At 42.6% G+C, this 19059-nt stretch overlaps 1 protein-coding gene across 1 annotated transcript in view; it reads right to left on the minus strand.

Moving 5' to 3' along the window:
• crim1 (cysteine rich transmembrane BMP regulator 1 (chordin-like)) overlaps positions 1–19059 on the minus strand; it is a 132336-nt gene that overhangs the window by 60546 nt on the left and 52731 nt on the right. The window lies entirely within an intron of this gene.

The following is a 19059-nucleotide window of genomic DNA, read 5'->3' on the forward strand; positions in this document are numbered from 1 at the left end:
ACAGTCATATTGTGAACAATTGTGTACAAAATAAAATATCTATTTTCTATTTTAATATTTTTTAGAAAGTAATTTATTCCTGTGATGGCAAAACGGAATTTTCAGCATCGTTACTCCAGTCTTCAGTGTCACATGATCCATCAGGAATTATTTGAATATGCTGATTTGCTTCTCAAGAAACATTTCTTATTAATTTCAATGCTAAAAAACATTTGTGTTGCTTAATATTTTTGGTAGAAAATTTCCTTTATCAATTTACTTTCCTAAATCAATTTACCTGGCAATAGCATGTGTCATAAAAAGTAAATATTCTTCCTAAAAGACATTTTAAATGTTGGGCTGTCTGACATTTCACTACCTTGAGCAGGCAGAACGATAAGCAGCAGCTTCACTCCCTTATTCTGAACCGAATATTGACCATGCATGTCAAAGTCTGGCGTTTTATGAACACACTCAATTTGACCTTCCTTCATTCAAGGCATGATTGCTTTTATTCATTCATTACAAGGGAACAACAAGCTAACAAAGGAGAAAGGCAGAAAAAATTGAAAAGGTGCATGGGAGAGACATAAAAAGGACCACAGAAAAGACAACTCATGCTGATGTGAATGTGAATGAATGGCAAATGTCAGCAGGAGAGAAATGGCTGGCATCCTGTAATGCTCCTGTTGCTTGTTTTCTTTCTGATGATAACACTTGGCAGAGGGGTGTGTAGCAACACTAGAAGCAGCAATGTTAAAACACAGGCAGCAGTATTAATACAGCCACCCCATCTGACTGTGTAAATTGAGTAGACTGATCTGGGTCATATTGTGGCTTTTCAATCAATATACTGTATGCGGTTTTAAACGGATAGTTCTAGTTAGTTGTTCTAATGCTGTATGCCCTTCTTTCTTTTATGGACCACAAAAGGAGAATTAAAAAAAAAAAAATCCTGCTTGTGCTCGTCCATAATTTCAGTGAATAGCGACCAACATCAAGCTTATTAAAAAAAAATCACAGAATGATCCCATGCGACACGTGCCATGTATTCCAAGTGTTGGGGGAATGTGATAGAAAAGTGTACTTTTATTCACTGAGATAAATATCTCTGGACCAGAACTCCGTTTGTCTGATGACAGTCAGAATGACAGTTAACAGATGTGAATGCGATAACTTACAATGAACACAGCGTAAATATTCACCTCAGAGAAGAATGTACATGGGTTGTATTTTGTAATCAGTGTTGGGGGTAACTCATTACAAGTAGTTACGAGTTACGTAATAAGATTACTTTTTCAAGCAACTAGCAAAGAAACATATTACTTTTAAATTTGCAACAAAATATCCGAATTACTTTTTTTTAAAAGTAATGCAAGTTAATTTGTTTTCATATTTATTGACTGACACCTCTCCTGTCCCTATGTTGAGAGACCTGTAAAGCCAAAAGTATACTTTCGTTTTTTTACGCATACGCAGTCTTGCAAAGTATACATTTCCTTTGACTCGTACGTCTACACAGGCGTTCGTTTTGAGCAATCTCTCACCACGAGTTACAGCCCATGCAAATACTGCACAAAAAATTCAATACGCATGTGCAAACGGTTACAAAAATCCAGCGGTGCGCATTCAGTCTGCGCGTACTCTTCTGATGACGAAATTCGTGTCGCGCACTATACGCTGACCCTCAAGTATGCGTAAAAATTTAAGTATACTTTAGCCTGAAACATGATGGTTATTGTTGGCTAAATGTGAGCAGGCATCTCACTTGAATGAAACATTGAAAATATTACGCAAACCTGCAATTATTAACATGTTAGATAATACAAATATACTTGTATTTAATCTCACTTTAATAACCAATATCTTTGCTGCTGACATTCGATGATCCAATTCAAGCATACCAATAAGCAAAAATGACTTTAGATAAACATCACATTTGTGTTTATTTTTTTTATTGCTAAAGGAGGAGTGTTGAATTCTCAGCGCATGGTGCAGGTGCACTTAGAGCGTGTCCAAATCCACTTTTGCTAGTTTAACGACGGAAAAAATGGTCGGCGCACCAGGCGCATGGTCCAAAAGGGTTGTACCCAGTCTCTTAATGAGTACATAGGTGTATTTTGGGCGTAACGTGCATTAAAACAATCTCATCTCCCATTCCCTTTAAAAATGAGTTGCGTTTTCACCATGGTGGATTCGCTATTTAAAAGGCGGAATTTGCAAGCGGAAAGACTAAATGCTTCTCCAGAGAGGAATCCTTTTATTTTTAATATAAAAAAAAATAAGTGTGCTGCTGCGCGTCCCTGTGTGTGTAATAAGCAGAGTGTACGCGGTTGTGCACCCACCTATAGGCTCACTTTACTAATGCGCCCTTTAAATAAAAACACTGCGCTATTGACTTAAGACAATTTGTTTGTTTAACTTTATTGTCTGTTCAGTTTTCCTGGACAGAAATTCATCGTTGACACTGGCAATACTATACATCCAAACTATCTCATAATAAAACACATTTGTCCCCATAAAAAACAAACACATAGGCCAAGTAAATACCAAACCATTACATATAACACATGCATTCTCTCATATGCGCAAAAGCACCTACCCGTATAAATATACCTCAATACCTTAATTAAGAATTTGGTTTAACACAGTCACCGCCAAAGGAACAAACGATCTTTTGTATATATTATTTTTAGCCAGCGGTACGTGCAGCCTGTGCCCCAAAGGGAGGGCCTCAAAGCAGACATGGAGCAGATGAGTTTGGTCAAAATAATGCTGGCCAATGGCACAGTTGATTTCCGTTGCCTCAAAATAGTAATGCGCCAACAATGCATCACATTGCGCCGGGTGTATGATTGGGCCCTTAATCCACTATGTGTTTTTTACAGGCGAAACTCACAAACGTGCACGTCGTGTAGCAGTGCAGAGAAGACCAAAGGCCAAGGTCAAGAATTTTGCTAAATAATACACAAAATTCAACACCCCAGAACACATTCCGTGATTCTATGAGTGAGTCAACCTCAAGAAAAACACCCGTTTTGAAGCTTGAATGTTCAAGTCTGCATAGAATAGAAAAGAAAAAAGAGCAACCTTCACAGCACTCTTCAGAATTTCTCTTATGTTCCATGGAAGAAAGAAAGTCACACATATTTGGAACAAAAGGATACGTAAATAATGATGATTTTAATTTTCAGGTGAACTATCTCTTTAAAAGATGTCAAGAGCCCTTCCCTCAGAAATACAAGTATATAATGATCAAACAATTGTGCTGAACTGATGAATAGCAAGGGGAAAAAATGCACTGCAGGGCAAAACCAAAGACTTTGTTGACTGAGGTTACATACGTAAGCATTACTCTGACACTGATTAATTAACTAGCTAAACTTATTAAAGGCGATGTACTCCAGCCATTAAGCCCACTGTTACCGCTTTGTTTGATCTTGTATGAAAATCATATGTGATGTATGAAATGCATGTCTTACAAAGAGGCTATGGCCTATTATTGCCTTTTGATGTGTTATGATGTGTTAGGAGATGAGAGTCCTCCATAGAGGTACTCTTCTTTTGAGAGAGAGAGAGAGAGAGAGAGAGGGTGTAATTACCTCAAATGATAGACAGAGAGTGAACATAATGCTTGTAAATTCACAATAAGAGCAGTGAAGATAGATACCTCTTTAAAATGGTCCTCATATTTAAGCACTGTGTTTATGTGTCATTATACAAGCGCCCAGGCCTGTTGTTCTCACCAAGGATTTAAAGACAATTATGACGGCCTTATTTTCTGTTTGCTGGCAAATGGCACTTGAATGGGAAATGACTTAATACATGAAGATGTGATGGGTGAAAATGAGACAAGTGTGAATAAGTAACATGGTGAAGTGTCGAATGAAGCCACATAACAGTCAGCAAATGAGACAGAATATCACAACACCCTACAGTGATGGATATGACATTTAGTTAATGTATTAGAACAACGCTTTTATGGAAAGGGACTTACAATACATTCAAAGTATTTTTTTTATTAGTGCAGTATATGTGCTGCCTAGGAATCGAACCCATGACCTCAGCGTGACCTTAACGTTTCTAGTGCAATGCCCTACCAGTTGAGCTACAGAATTTTGTGCTTTCCAAGTGGATATGATTTTATAGGGGATAAAATTGTAAGAGTTCATTTAAAGTTCATATTTTTATATGGGTCTCAAGTTGCCGTTTAAACATTTTCTGAGAAACAACCACAAATGAAAGCTCCTCCATCCCCTTTCATCATTTGTACATCCTCTCTGCTAAAACCATCCTAGCATTCTCAAAATATTCAACAATTCCCAACACATCAACAAATCTATCCTACAGCTTTAGCAATATGTGTTTCCCTCTCTCTCTCTCTCTCTCTCTCTCTCTCTCTCTCTCTCTCTCTCTCTCTCTCTCTCTCTCTCTCTCTCTCTCTCTCTCTCTCTCTCTCTCTCTCTCTCTCTCTCTCTCCCTCTCTCTCCCTCTCCCTCTCCCTCTCCCTCTCCCTCTCTCTCTCTCTCTCAAGAGTGCGCTGCTTTAGATAAACAGCCTTTAATTTGCTCTAATACTCAGAGCACAGCCCAGCCTTGTGGTGTACTATACATACATCTAATCTGGGAATATTTTTCACCCCAAAAGGATTGTGGGGAAAAAAAGGATTGTGCACCAATTGACTTCCCCTTAACGGTGTGCTGAAAACATTTAATAACTCAATATAACTACAAAATACACGGTTATCAAGACTCACATATACTGACTACGGTAAATATGCAAAATTAACTAGTTGTGGGTTGCCTTAAAGGGTTAGTTCACCTAAAAATGAAAATTAGCCAATGATTTATTTACCCTCAAGTCATCCTAGGTGTATATGACATTCTTCTTTCAGACGATGAACGTAATTGGTGTGCAATGTCGTCAGGCGTAGCGTAAGCATTTTAAACTTCGAGAGGCACTACACTTTTTCCGTACGTTGAATACGGAAGGCAATCGGCCAGAAGCTAGATAATTTACTTTATAAAATGTTAAATATGAATATATTTCCTACACAAACACATCGATTCGCTTCAAAAGGCCTTTATTAACCCCCCAGAGCCATGTGGAGCAGTTATATGATGGATAGATGCACTTTTATGGACTCAACAATAAACAACGCAACAATACACGGCCCTTATAATGCTTGGATTAGCCAGGACTTTTTTAATATAACTCAGATTTTATTCATCTGAAAGAAGAATGTCATATATACCTAGGATGGCTTGAGGGTGAGTAAATTTTTGGGTGAACTAACCCTTTAACTAGTATAGTTAGACTGGTTTTGGTTCACTTTTCACTGACCGGATGTGTTTCTTTGTCAGTCAAACATCTGTCTGAATGTGTAGGCTGTAGAGCTGGAAGTTGGAACACCACACACCAATATTATAAAAATATATATATTTAATTATTAAAAATAGTCATTATGTTATATGTAACAATATGTAATAACCAATAAATTATGGAGGACTAAGAATGTCATAAATAAATATTTCATCAAAAGCATCAAAAATAAATAAATAAATAAAAATAATGTTTAATATTGCACTCACAATCCCCCATAATAATAATACAATAAAATAAATAGTTTTAAACTATACAACATTTTTATAAACATTATAAAAAACAGTATGAATATAGATATTCTTTTTGAGGTTTGCTAAATATTACATTAAACAGTAGCCAATATACACTGTCATTGTTTGGATGCTAAAGAGTCTACGACTGAATCATTATTGCAGCGATTTAGCATGTTATATGTTTGGCAACAGTTATTCAGAATTTATTCTTTAACAATCATGTAGGAAGACACATCATGGTCATATTCCAGGATGACAATGTCAATTATTCAATGTCAAAATTCAAGATTCAAGGCTTAAATTGTGATCGAATGGATGGAAGGAAGAATGAAGAATCATTTTTACACATGAATTGGCACCTCTGAGTCCAGAGTCCCTTTAATTCATTGAAAGTCTTTGGGATGTGCTGAAATAGACTTTACAGAATGCTTGGCTCTTGCATTGTCAACACAAGATCTTGACCAAATTTTTATGCACCTCTTAATGGAAATAAATGTCGAGGTGCATCAATTTGGTCAATATATTGTATTGAGATCTAGTGTACAGTATACTCGTGTACAGCAATAACCGATATGGATAAATTAAAAGCCTAAAATTGACAAATAACCAACAGAGTACCAATATATTTTGTAAAGAAATAAAACTGCACATAAAAACACCAAATTTAAGAAAATATATTAGAATAAATCTAGATAAACTAGTCAACCTTACTGACTGCCAGGTTGTTGGACCCTGACTTATTGGCCATCACAACCCATCCATTGGCAGTACTATACTGCTTTCTGGGCCATAGCCATAATGGTTCTTATTACAGTTTTTCTCGATTGCTAAGACACATTTCTTGAAAGCTGCTCTCCTTTTTTCTAAACTGTGAACACAAAACCCAATTTTCAAGCTACATTCACAAAACCTCAGACTCTTCTTGCAAAACCAAACTTTCACCTCAAAACAGTTCAATCTGTGCTCAAAACTGAACTATGTTGTCAAATCGCGCCCCGCGTCAATCAAAATAAAAAACACTACTGAACAGTCACTAAACACTACGTAGAAAAATAGAAAACGCAATGCTCAGGACATGAAGCTGGCGAAATAAATGTTTATTGTTCACTGTAGGCTAAATGCATGTTGCAAAACAAAAAGAAAAAAACCTGTTCATTTAGCACTTGTACAAAAAGACAAAACAGAAATCTTATGCATTTGCCACTTGTGTACAGTAAGCCCATGTGAAAATAAAGTACAAAAATATACATGGAATACTTGGCCTACGAACAGTTAGACCAACCCTCCATTACAATACTACAGTATATGGTACAGTGATGTACTGAAACATATATTTACTTACAGTATACTGTGGTACAGTATATAGTATGTCATACAGTAATTGCTGTCAACATTTACATACTGTACTATAATGTCAAAAAAAGGTAATTACCTGTTCTCTTGGACACAGTGGACACAGTGAATCTACTGATGTTTGGTTGTACCCTTTGTCCAGCCTCCCTCATGCTCATACCATGGACAAGAACATGGTCAATTACAGTAGCTCTAATTTCATCAGGAATTACTGTTCTTTGTCTTCGCTGATCACCTCGACCACCTTGACCTCCTCTCACACGAACTCTTCCTCTCAGATTTCTATCCATTGTAGGGCCTCACAAACCAGTGCTCTCTGAACTGGCTTACTGTATATGTTCCCTCACATCATTAGCCACAAGTGTGATCAATTTTGAGTTGTTGTGTTCAAGTGGTGACATCTGTGCTTTAATTGTGTTTGACTTTTGTCACCTGTGCTCACCATTTTGTAGCACGGGTGCATCACAATGAAAATGTGTTGGCAAGTTGTGTCTAAACAGGTGAAAAGTGCTTATGGTTTTGCCAAAAGAGTGATTGATTCAATCAGTGGGTTCAGGCAACTGAGCATTTGGTTCAGACAATAGGGTTTAGTGTTTTAGCAATTGAGAAAAACTGTAATTGTATCCTGGTGAAAAAAGGCGAGAAAAACACTTCTTCACAGTGTGTCCCCTCCTCCACTATATGACAAGGGGTACTGCTCAGTTCCTTTTTCATGTTTTTTTTTCACGGCCTTTGCTGTGATTTCTCGTTGGACAATGACAGCTGTTCACCACTGATCGCATGGACGTGGTTGCCAGGCATCTGCTGCTGAGACGGAAACAGATTGTTACATATAAATTCAATCTGGGAGCAGCCTCGACCCTTGGGCTTATCATACTTCCACCTCCTGAGATGCGACAGAACACACCTCTCATCTCCGGCCTCTCACCATAACGATGTCCAGAAACACCTGGTACAGTGCGAGCGCACAAAAAGATGGTAATGTCCATTTAGCAGCAGGTAATCTGCAGTTCACATCTATGACTAAAACATCAGGAAATTAATTTTAAACATGAATTATTGTGCGAAAATACGGAGTGCAGGATTTCGACCGATAAAAAGACCCACCGTGCATAATTATTGCCTTTAGAAAAGCTGTTCTTCAATGTACAATTAATCAAATCAGCCGTCATTGATGGAGACGGGACTCTGGCTGAGAGCAGCAGGTTGGCTTGGCACTGTAAAGTCATTTCTTGTTATGCCATAGAATAAGTCCTACGGACCCAGGGAGACAAGGGAGAAAGTGGCAGAGAAAAGAAGTCCATGGAGATTTAGAAAACCCAACAAACTGCAGTTAAACAAGCAGAGAGCTCCTACCAAGTAACTGTCTTCAAAATGGATCAGACGTAGAAGAGCTTCAATGGGTGCAGGAGGTGCCAAACATATATAAAATTATATGTAAAAACAACAAATTTTAAAAATGACCTAGCACTTTAAAAACACTGCTCTGGACACATCACTAGATCCACCTTTAATGACTACATAATTGCTTTTAAAACACCATTTCTGTGCTCATGCAAGAGCATGACGATACTGTTTGACAGCCCTCACACACTGTTAAATGTCATGTTTTTTCTCTGGTTTGGAGAATGAATCTCAATTTGTGATGACTTCAGTCCTGTTGTAAATCTCTATTATTCTCTGCCTACATCACAAATGAGTCAGCTAATCAAAACCCACAAGAACGTTACGTTACAGGATTACATGAAATTAAAAACAAATATTTTAAAATCCATCCGTCATGACATGATAAAAAAATATATAACATGGATGCTGCTGGATTTATAGCGCTCATGATCACTATTTGCAGTTCAATGCTTTGTTAAATTTAGAATTTTATATAATCTAAAATATGCTATATATATATATATAAAATATCCAACATTTAGTACAAACCAAATTATGTAAAAATATGTTATAAGGGACTGTTTGAATCTGTCAGTTCACTCTGTCTTTCAAACAGTGGACGTGCAGTGATGAGTGATATTGATAAAATGTATATTTTATATGCTACCATTCCAAAGTTGACAGTAAAGATGCTTATAATGTTACAGAGGATTTTTTAAATCATTTTTTAAATAATTGAATCATTAAAGTTCTGTTTCCACAGAAATATTAAGCAGCACAACTGTTTTCAACTGTGATAATAATATAAAATGTTTCTGGAGCACAAAATTAGCATATTAGAATAATTTCTGAAGTGACATTCAGATGCTGAAAATTCAGCTTTGCAATCACAGAATTGAAAAAAAAAATATATTAGCAATTTTAGCCTTGCAGAGAATATAAATACACTTATATATATATATATAATGTATGTTATTTATGTAATTTATTTTAGCATGCCTGAAATGCTGTCTTGGTCTTCATGTTCTTCCAGAAATGTATCTATCCATTTTGTAAAGTATTATGAATGTGAGCGCTCAGGAAATTAGCTAAATAAGCATGTAATGAAAATGAATATGAATTTATGCAATACCTGGAGCTTGTACCAAACACACATAGTACATTTCGAAAGGAAAAGTTCCATCTCTGAATCATCGAGCTAAAAACCACAAAAAGCGTTTCAATTTATACCATGTATAAATAAATTAAGAACATCAGTCAAACTCTGATTTACCATCCCACATGTCAGCGATCCATTTAAATGCAAAGCGACAGAGAGAGGTTTGATGAAATGTAAATAAGGAAGGTGAAAGATCAGCCTTCCCAGCCTAAGGCAAACAAGAATGAGGAAAGATTTGAGACGGTTCGTGTTTTTCTTCACTGATGGAAGCTGCTCTGAAAGAACCTAGGCACATCTGTACACAGCGTGCAGTTAAAGCACATTAACACCAGAGTGAGTTTAACTCTGTTCCAGAACCCAGTGAGCTGAATACATAGACATTTTAAGGCACTGGTTCTCGACTATTTCACTCCAATATTCTAAGGCCCTTCTGGAAGTTTTGCTGAGGCCCTCTAGTGGGTCCCGGCATTCTGGTTGAGAACGACTGTTTTAAGCTACGCTGTGTTCGAAATCGCCCCCTATACCCTTAAATGTGGTGTCCGAAACCATAGTGGACATTATCTAGTGCATTCATTCAATCCCATAATGCACCGCAATAATGCGTTGATGTACTCATTAAACAGATGTACACTCTACAGCTAGAGAATGCCCATAATGCTCTGTGAGGGTTGAGCCGAATGTATTCGCGCGTCTCACCCAAGCCTGCCGCACTCGTGTTAAAAACTGAAGCCGATGGGTCTCGATCACCCCCAGGTGTTTGGTCCCAGTATAGCTCATAACCACCACCCCTCTGTGTATTCGAATGGATGCGAGATAAATTAAACAATCAAATTACACTTCATATAATTTTTTCCCAAAGTAGGTTTCTGTCATTTAAGGCAGTTTTTATCACACTGATTCAATTTCAAATAAGTTCGGTTTTAGTTAAAGTAGTTATTTGATGCTATAAAATGGGGGGTGTGAGGTTATGATTGACAGCTGAGATTGACGGCTTCTCTGAGTGAAGTTGTCACTGAGGCACTAACAGACTTTTTTCGGGATTTTCGGGAGGAGATCGAAGTACATTTCCATAACTGTTTATGCCACATTGACATAATTAATTGTTCTGCAAGAGTGTGGGCAGGCTTTTGATATCGCGTCTCTACTTCCTGCTCTCTACTGCGCAGACTCGTCCCAAATTTGTGCAAGATGATAGCACCATATTCGGACCTCTGGCGGCTTCACTTTTCTTCAGCGGAAGAGAATCAAGTCGTGTCGTCCATAAAATGGCACCCACAGCTGAAACATCTATTCATCCATGGTCCAATGTGGGTACAGCATAATATCATACAGGTATGAATTCCTTTTTAATTATTAAATAGTTTATTTAAAGGTCCCATGGCATGGCATTTTTCTATTATTTTATAGTGTTTTCTGAGGTGTACTTATATTATTAGTATGATTTTTACATCATAAAATGTCATAATTTAGAAATAAAAGGCATTTTGTCTATACTGCTGTTTGCCCTGTGGCTGAATGCCCTGCTTCAAGAGGCGTGTCTGCTGTGAGACTTCAGTAAAAACGCCCACTGTTGTGATTGGCTGACATCTTTGCATTTTAAATGAGCGGAGGGGGCGTGGTTTAACGAGGCACGAGCAGGCACGAGTCTGCCAGAGAGACGGATGGACCTGTGTTCACTTCTCATCAGTTCTCTCAGCATGTCTCAGTTCAGGGTGAACTGTTGTAGTTACTAGCATATACTTCAGGTTATTAGTTTATTTCTAGTCGGAGGGACTGTCACTCATGTCAGAAAGTTAGTAACTTTAGTAAATTATTGATCAGCGCTGACTCGAGACGCGAACCGTTCAGAACGATTCAGTCCGATTTGGTGAACTGGTTCGGTTCACTAAAAAGAACCGATTCAAAAGAATGATTCGTTCGCGAACCGGACATCACGGAGACGAAGCGATTGCTAACAAAGTTATTTATAGTAACTACTGAGTTATGAGAGCGCTGTCTGTCAGCGCGAGTTTATTGTGTTTGTATCTGAGAGTTCTGAATAAACACGAGTCCCAGTCACACCGAGTCCTCTTCATCATTATTCTACCAACTTTGTAACACATGCAATGTATCATTACAGCGAGATGAACGAGTTAGTAAGTGTTGAATATAGCATTATTTCTAGATATGTTCCAAACATATGAATAGCGTCGTTGACGCGCATTGAGTAACTTACACAGCGCAAACAAAGACACAACAGCTGTAATCGAATGTAATCCAGTTTATTGTGGGGAAAGCTGGCTAGCCTAGCCCAGATACCCTCACGCTTACCCTCCTTCTGCTTAATCTCACGCCGCGTTTGGTGCCTCCGCTGTGGGCCAGATGCAGTACTGGGGGTCGGGGATGTTGGAGGCCGAGCTTCGGCGTGTGAGAAGTTTATCTCTAAAGATGTGACTGCTGATGTTAAACAGAAAAGACTGTATGCACATTTAAGAACAGATAGACGCGACGAGGACGTACAAAAACACTGACTCTCAAGATAGAAAACACGAAAACACCGTTCTGTCGGGAGAGAGAGAAGCCGCTGCGTGTCCACAAATAATAAATAATTAGCTACACATCAGAAATCACTGATCACAGATCAGAAGGAACTGAAGAAAGACTTCTGTTTTCATTTGTACATCCAAACACTGAGAAACTGCCAGTGTTCACTCGTTCACAAGTAACGTTAATGATCTCTCGAGTGTTTGCATGGGCGTGCCAGATTCTCTGGGCGGGGGAAAGGGAGGAAACCGTGCCTGCTTGGACGTCAAACCAGGAGCCTTCAGGATTGGCTAGTCGGGCCTGTCATTTTCTCAAAGGCAGAGAGAGACAGCCAGAACTCGGTTTTACCCCGATCAACATTTCTATCCACTTGGGGACAATATTCAGGCTAGGGGAACTCATATTAATGTTGAAATACCTCATAAAATGAAAATTTCATGCCATGGGACCTTTAAGGTTTATACATGCTTCCATGACAGAGTTCAAGATCTTTTCATTACTTCTGGAGCTGACAATTTGCAAAGTTCCTATTATTATTAAACAGCAAGCACAAACTGTGCAAAAGCATCAGCCCTTCCGGCGCAATCAGTGTCTGAATTCGCTCCCTCGTTTTCATTCACTCCTTCAAGTGAACTATATTAGTGGATTAATGTAGGGAATAGTGAATGAGGGTATATGGAACGATTTAAAAAACAGCACTAGTTTTGGCCAAATTCCTGGAAAATCCCCCTTTTTGGAACCTTTATTTTTAGGAGTGTAGACACTCAAATGCACTTTCATATTTTCACTCCAGATCCAGACTAAACCAGTGGAGAGACACATGAAGAGAAATGAATCAAAATAAGAGTGCATAGATACGGCCCTCCGATGACTCATTACCAGCGCTGGTTAATTGAGACAGTCAGACAGTGCTCTCTACAGTCCAACAACCAACCACTCCACAATACCCTGCCCCTGGAGAACATCTATGACACACTTCAACCAACCCATTACACACATCTGGCTTTTGGAGAGCCTAATGGTCCACATCTGTAGAGTATGCATGCCCAGCCAGCAGCGAGGGTGATTGAACCAGCGCACACACGCATTATCCCACAGTCCACGTTCGCTGCGAAAATCACTCCATGCTCAGAGGAGCTGTTAGCACATCATCATCATCGAAAACTTTGTCCCTGTGTCTCGTTTCTTTGGCAACCATTTACAAGTGTGTTTGGTGAGCCACCGCACACTGAGGTGAGGAACACCTTAACACATTTTCAAGATGACCACCTAAAACATTAGGTGGGGAAAAAAAGGTTGCTGCATGAGGGAGAGATATTTCTCTTTCCAAAGATCGTAAGAGTCCACTGCGATTCAGTATTCATGAATTTCTTATGACTATTTCTGAGGAACTCGTTTTTTTCTATCATTCTAAATGATTTAAAATGATATTTTGGTGATCACTCATGTGATTTCAAAATAACTTCACCTACCTCTTGCAGCAGTGCCTTCTTCTTTCTGATGATGTTTTTTTACTGGAATAACAACTTGGGGCAACCTGCCACTCACATGAGATCCCAAGATCAATTCCCCATGGACACAGTCAAGTCCAGCCCTAGATTTTTTCTTGTTCGAGAAACTCATATACGTCACAAGAGACTATCACAATTCCGTTTTCAATTTGACATTAAGCATCAAAATTGAAGTATACTTAAAGTCTTTAGCCTTAAAGTCAAGTCAAGTCAAGTCAACTTTATTTATATAGTGATTTTAACAATGCAGATTGTTTCAAAGCAGCTTTACAGTGTTAAACAGGAAAATAATGCAGCATAATTTTATTCAGCCGTCTAGCCATTCTGGAGAAAATGGTTATGTCATCAGTTCATTTCAATTATCATACAGTGACAGTGTGGGCTTTAGATCAGTAATTAGATCAGTAAATTAGTTTATATGGTTAATTTAGTTTAATAATTAGATTTATTTCAATATTTAGTTGAAAAATTTAGACAAATGTAGTGTCCCCAACTGAACACGCCAAGCCAGAGGCAGCAGTGGCAAGGAAACCAAAACCCCATCAGGTGACCTAATGGAGAAAAATAAACCTTGGGAGAAACCAGGCTCAGTCGGGGTGCCAAAGATCGTCGGGGTGCCAAAGAAAGCAGACTCTACATTTAACGTTCAGCTAAGTATAAAAATTTGGTGAGTGAGACAATTGCTATCCAGTTTACCAGACTCATGTGATGGTTTACATGTAAGTTGCAAATGTAAGTTAAATAGTCACCTAACACCCTGGTTCAGTCGTGGCCTAATGGTTAGAGAGGTTTGATTCTCAATGTGTGTTCACTAACTTGGATTCCGAGTATGGGTTACCATATTTAGCCTTCGCATGTTACTTTCACATGTCACATTCACCTTGTTGTCAGCAAGTTTACTTAAAAAATAACCTCAGAATAATGACACATTTCTGGCACTACGCCATCCGAAGAGAATATTTTAGCAACAAACTTGATAGGATGTTTTCATGACAGATGGCATCCTGTCACTTTACACACCTCAAAAGTTTGGCATCTACATTTAGATGTGTCATGAATTTTTGTGTACAGACACTCCTGATGGTTGAAATGGCGCTAACTATATATAACATTTTGGCACCTTACGACTGTAAACAAGATAACTTTATGCTAACAGTTTAACAGTAGCGACGGCAGACATATTATAGCTGACAATTGCAAGTAAACCGATGTGTTCGTGCGCACTACTTTTAAAAGATTGCTTTTGAAAAACAAAACATTCATACGAGAATAATGCTAAATACAGTTGTGTAAGAAATTTTTATATTCAGCAAATTCTCAATTTACCCCGCATTAACAAGTGTGGTGTAAAAAGGCTATAGTTCAGTTCCTCTGGGGCTGGTGGAAAGATGGTTTGGTTGAGCAGACGATGAGAAAACAAGGCAAGAGTGAGAGTGAGAGAGAAAATTGAGGGGAGTTCAGGGACCGGTTTTACAGCCAGATAACGTCTCGGTTACGTATGTAACCCTCGTTCCCTGAAGGAGGGAACGGAGACGTACGTCGGAACTGACCGACGAATTGGGATCTGATCTCAGAGACCAATCTACTTCGAGTGTATTAAAAACGAGCCAATGGAGATTGGCATGCGATCCACGCATTCCACGCACCGCCCCGCAGCGCGGGTATAAATAAGGAAGTGGAATGCTTGATCATTGCTTTTTTCTGCTGAGGAGCCGAACTAGTGACTCGGCCCCCTAGCGGAAGCACAGCACCTGGCGACGGGACGTACGTCTCCGTTCCCTCCTTCAGGGAACGAGGGTTACATACGTAACCGAGACGTTCCCTTTCAGTCGGTCACGTTCGACGTACGTCGGAACTGACCGACGAATTGGGATCCCTACCAAAACGCCAGGGCGCTGGCCCTTCCAGCGTCCTGCTTGAGCGCACTGGACCGTCTTAGATGGTACGGAAGTCAGGGCTCCAAGCAGGGAGGTCAGTCACTGCTGTTTCTGCAAGACCCACTCAGTGTGACTATTGGATAACGCTGGGAAAGCGTGCCCGTCTCGGGAGATGGTACGCTGCGGAGCCACGTCCTTCAGTAGAAGGCTAGGTGGCAGAATACACATAAGGACTAACCTGGCAGGGTAGTGCAACATATGGCAGTCTCTGGGGTGGTTCCAGCCTGGTCCCAGGGGGGAAAGAACACGCCCAGAGACGACAGAGCGGGCTCTGTCAAGGGAAAGACACGGGGCTAGCCGAGTAGGGTAGCTGGTACCGTGGAAGAATACACATATGGGGTAGCCGTGAGGGGACCGCTACATATGGAACCCAGCCTACACACACGTTTCACAAGCATACGGGTGCAGGCCTGGCGTCAGACGGCCGCAACGTCTGGCACCGCAGGGGTGACGGAGGAGCTCGACAGGGTTAGCCGTTTCCGGGGAACACAACTGGAGAAAAATAGACGCACGTATCCGGCCCAAAGGGCGGGAGTGGCGTTGCAAGCCGACACTTAGAACGGGCACTTAGCGCTACTGGCCACTGGGGGCGAGGATGCGGGAAGATACCGGCTCTACACGGAGGCTATAGAATCTAGCGAACGTGTTAGGTGTCGCCCAGCCCGCAGCTCTACATATATCTGTCAGCGAGGCGCCTTGAGCCAGCGCCCAGGAAGAAGCAACACTCCTTGTTGAGTGAGCTCGCAACCCGAACGGGCAAGGCACGTCTTGGGACTGGTAAGCCAAGACGATAGCATCCACTATCCAGTGGGCCAACCTCTGCTTGGAGACAGCCTTTCCCTTCTGCTGGCCTCCGTAACAGACGAAGAGTTGCTCTGAGGTCCGAAAGCTTTGAGTCCGGTCGACGTAAGCGCGGAGAGCGCGGACGGGACATAACAAAGCCTGGGCTGGGTCTGCCTCCTCCGAAGGCAGCGCTTGCAGGTTCACTACCTGGTCCCGGAAGGGAGTGGTAGGAACCTTGGGCACGTATCCAGGCCGGGGTCTCAGGACAACGTGAGAGTTGGCCGGCCCGAATTCTAGGCACGATTCGTTGACCGAAAGTGCATGCAGGTCCCCTACCCTCTTGATGGAGGCCAATGCCGTCAGAAGCACTGTCTTCATTGACAGGATTTTAAGCTCCACAGACTGCAAAGGCTCAAAGGGAGGGCTCTGAAGTGCTCTGAGCACTAGAGCTAAGTCCCAAGAGGGTAACGAGTTTGGACGAGGAGGATTTAGCCTCCTCGCACCTCTGAGGAACCTGACGATTAAGTCGTGCTTTCCTACGGACTTACCTTCGACTGCGTCGTGATACGCCGCTATTGCTGCGACGTACACTTTGAGGGTGGAGGGAGACAGCCTTCGCTCCAGCCCATCTTGCAGGAAAGAAAGCACGACACTAATCGAACACCTTCGGGGGTCTTCCCGGTGGGAAGAGCACCATTCAACGAACAGGTTCCACTTCAAAGCGTAGAGGCGCCTCGTAGAGGGGGCTCTAGCAGAAGAGATGGTGTCTACCACTGCCTGTGGTAGACCACCTAGAACCTCCGCGTCCCGTCCAGGGACCAGACATGGAGTTTCCAGAGGTCTGGACGCGGGTGCCATAGAGTGCCCCGTCCCTGAGAAAGAAGGTCCCTCCTCAGGGGGATCGGCCAAGGAGGGGCTGTCGCGAGGAGAGTTAGTTCTGGGAACCAGGTCCGGTTGGGCCAGTAGGGCGCAACTAACAAGACCTGCTCCTCGTCCTCCCTGACCTTGCACAGGGTCTGTGCAAGAAGGCTCACTGGGGGAAACGCATATTTGCGCAGGTCCCGGGGCCAGCTGTGCGCCAGTGCATCCGTGCCGAGGGTGCCCCCGGACAGGGAATAGTACCACTGGCAATGGGTCGAGTCCGGAGAGGCAAACAGGTCTACCTGTGCGGCTCCGAAGAGGTCCCATATCAGCTGGACCGCCTGGGGATGGAGTCGCCACTCCCCCGGAGGTGTCGACTGGCGAGAGAGCTCGTCGGCTGTCTGGTTCAGCGCACCTGGGATGTGAATGGCACGAAGCGACCTCAGATGCTTCTGACTCCAAAGGAGGAGGTGGCGGGCGAGTTGGAACATGCAACGGGAGCGTAGACCACCCTGACGGTTGATGTACGCAACGGCCGCAATGTTGTCCGTACGGACCAGTACATGCTTGCCACGTAGCGGCCCCTTGAGGCGGCGCAGTGCCAAGTGTACCGCTAACAACTCGAGGCAATTGATATGCCAATGCAATTGAGGTCCCGTCCACAGACCTGAAACTGCATGCCCGTTGTACGTGGCCCCCCAGCCCGTGGAGGAGGCATCCGTGAAGAGCACAGCATGCCTGGACACTTGTTCTAAGGGCACCCCGGCCCGGAGAAACGAAGCGTCGGACCATGGGCTGAAAGTTTGGCGGCAGTAAGGAGTCACTGGGACCCGGTACTGGCCGCTCTGCCACGCCCACCTCGGGACTCGGCCATGGAGCCAGTGTTGAAGCGGTCTCATATGAAGCAATCCGAGCGGCGTTACCGCGGCTGCAGATGCCATATGCCCCAGGAGCCTCTGAAAAAATTTCAGTGGGACCGCCGTCCTGTTCTTGAACGAATTCAAGCAGTTCAACACTGACCGGACCCGCTCTTCCGTGAGGCGCGCAGTCTGGCTGACCGAATCCAGCTCCATACCGAGATAAGAGATCCTCTGTGCGGGACAGAGTTTGCTCTTCTCTCGGTTGACCCGAAGGCCCAACAGGCTGAGGTGACTGAGCACCATGTCCCTGTGTTCGCACAACTGCTCCCGAGACTGGGCGAGTATAAGCCAGTCGTCGAGATAGTTGAGGACGCGAACGCCGCGTTCTCTGAGCGGAACAATGGCTGCCTCTGCGACTTTCGTGAAGACGCGAGGCGACAGGGACAGCCCGAAGGGCAAGACTTTGTACTGATATGCCTTCCCCTCGAACGCAAAACGTAGGAACGGTCTGTGTCGAGGAAGGATAGAGACATGAAAGTACGCGTCCTTCAGGTCGATCGCTGCAAACCAATCTTGGGGACGGATGCATTCGAAAATGCGTTTCTGCGTTAGCATCCGGAACGGGAGCTTGTGCAGGGCCCGATTCAGGATACGCAGGTCCAAGATTGGCCGTAACCCACCCCCTTTCTTGGGTACAATGAAGTAGGGGCTGTAGAACCCCGCCTTCATATCGGCTGGAGGAACCGGCTCGATCGCGTCCTTCGCCAGCAGGACATCGATCTCTGACCGCAAGACCTGGGCATCGCTGCTCCGCACTGAGGTGAAGAGGATGCCCTTGTACTTGGGAGGCCGGCGAGCGAACTGAATCGCGTAGCCGAGTCTGATGGTACGGATGAGCCAGCGAGACGGCCTGGGGAGCTGAAGCCAAGCCCCCAGAGACCGTACAAGCGGGACCAACGGCACCACAGACGTACCCGGGGTGGGGCAGCGAAGTGGAATGGACGGACCCGACTCGGGAGGCCCGGAGGCGGCCCGGAGTGTTGTCCGAATATTCCAGGGCGGGGCAGAGTGTGGGTGAGAAGGCCCGGG

Source organism: Gobio gobio, assembly GCF_949357685.1.
Source record: "Gobio gobio genome assembly, chromosome: 13".
NCBI lineage: Eukaryota > Metazoa > Chordata > Actinopteri > Cypriniformes > Gobionidae > Gobio > Gobio gobio.